Source organism: Haemaphysalis longicornis, unplaced genomic scaffold, assembly GCF_048455015.1.
Source record: "Haemaphysalis longicornis isolate Haplotype H1 unplaced genomic scaffold, Haemaphysalis longicornis Haplotype H1 scaffold_4, whole genome shotgun sequence".
NCBI lineage: Eukaryota > Metazoa > Arthropoda > Arachnida > Ixodida > Ixodidae > Haemaphysalis > Haemaphysalis longicornis.
This window is the reverse complement of record NW_027526361.1, coordinates 36,368,412-36,370,457: the sequence shown is the minus strand read 5'-3', so window position 1 is coordinate 36,370,457 and position 2,046 is coordinate 36,368,412. Positions and strand designations below refer to the sequence as shown.

Genomic DNA, 2,046 nt, shown 5'->3' with positions numbered 1-2,046 from the left:
ATTTTAACGAAGTAAAACCTCGTTGCTTTAAAGAATTCTTATCAAAATTACACAGCTTGCACATTTTGGGCTCTTTTTTACTCTCCGCAATTAAAACATGCCAAATCCATCCGGAGGGTATAAAATTAAGGTTACCGTTTTATGTGCCCCAATATGCGAAAAAACGTCGTCGTTGTCCGGTCAAGAAGATCGTCACCACTGCAAACAGTAGGCCTACGTAAATAAGAAAAAAAAAAAGTGTGGTCGGATGGGATTTGAACCCGGGTCTCCACAGTACCAGCCCGATGCACCACCTCTGTGCCATCGCCGCATTTTTTTTTCCCACGCGGTATTTTTTTTCTTTATTGTTTATTGCATGGGAAACTAGCCCGAATAGTTTAAAGTCCCACCCTAACTACAATAACGGTACATTCACTAATACATTTTAAAAGTCAGGCAGGCGCACACACGCTTCAAGAAGATGCAACCAGTCCGGCGGCTGCGGTTGCGCCGCATAGACACTGTACACAAGCGCACATTCTTCGCGAAAAATTGACTTAGTTCCATGAGGTTCCTCGGCATGGCGGTCAATCATGCGACACTTCCATAGGCTAAACAATCCTATCAGCCCGAAAAGGTCATATGGCACGGAACAGTTCTTCATCACTGGCAGGAATCGTATACTGTAAGGGGTGATGTCTATGTCCTTTTTAAGAGTCCGCTGCAGAACATCCCCAAAAAACACAGCATCCCGACATAAAACAAAGCAGTGATCAATTGTCTCCGGCTCGTTACACAAGCGACAGTTAACAGACCAAGGCACATATACACCTTTACTATCGAGCCATGTTTTAACAGGCAACGTTGATGTGTGCAACTTATAAAAGAAAGTTTTTGCAGCCGCTTGGATGCACAGTTTCTTGACCCGCTTCAACACACTGTCATCTAAAAACATCAGATATGGTTGACGGTAAATGGGCACTAGAAATAAACTTTCAATTAAAATCCCCGTCAATTCTTTCCTTGAGAGACCGTACAAATACTAAAGAGAAAAACGCACAATAAGAAACTTGAAAGTGTCAGCAACCTCTTTCAGAAAGCCCCAAAGCGGCCTAGGATTCGCGGGGTGAGTTGAAGCAAATAAAAAAGGCAAATGAGCACTCAATTTATGCTGAATAAAAATTTTAAAAACGGATGATCAGCCGTTCTGATAAAAAAGAACCGCGAAACGAGCTGGTGTACAAACAAATGCACCAATCCAACACCACCAGACCTCAACGGGAGGAAGAGGTTATCGCGGCGCATGGGCTCCCACTTGGATCGCCATACGAAGGTAGCCAACACTCTGTGAAATGCTTGAACGTTTTTTCGTGCGCACCTAAGGACCTGCAGAATATAAACAAGTCTGGAGACGACGTTTGGAGACACGGTATTTATTGCACCACAGGTCAATGTAGGAAGTGACATTTACAGCACATATTACAAATAATGTACACATAACAAATGCGTTGGTTACGAGATAAAAACTGTGGTTGATTTCTCTGGCATAGGAATCGGTAAAACATAAAAGTGAAATGTGCAGCGAAATCTGCAGCTGAGCATGATTTCCGGGTCAGCGGCTGTCTTGTGGGTGTGCTTGGCGAGCGACGTCCTGCTGCCGGGTCGCTTCGACAAAGGTGTAGTGGCGTTATACCCGTGACGGATATAACGCCAGTGACATCTTGGTGTATCCCGAATAAAACACTTTGGGGCTAAAATATAAAACCCCAAAACGAACAACCCAAGTATAACGCAGTCTTTAGTACTAAAGGTTTCTTCCCCGCAAGTAGACCCTATGTGCAGGGGTGCACCCTTTACAGGCCTCTTTATTCGTTGTACTCGCGTCATTTCCATGACGGATATGACGTCAGCGAAATCTTGGTGTATCCGGGAATAAAACACTTTCGTGTTAAAAAACAAAACTAAACACAATAAACAATTGCGTACATTTGGCTTAAAAAGGGGCAACAGTGAACAACTAAAGCAAGGGATACCAATCAAGGTGAGAATAATTTTGGTCGAAGACAT

General features: G+C 43.5%; 1 pseudogene; it reads right to left on the bottom strand.

Moving 5' to 3' along the window:
• Window positions 1-424: 424 nt before the first annotated feature.
• LOC144179712 (uncharacterized) lies at window positions 425-1,446 on the bottom strand (annotated as a pseudogene).
• Window positions 1,447-2,046: the final 600 nt, after the last annotated feature.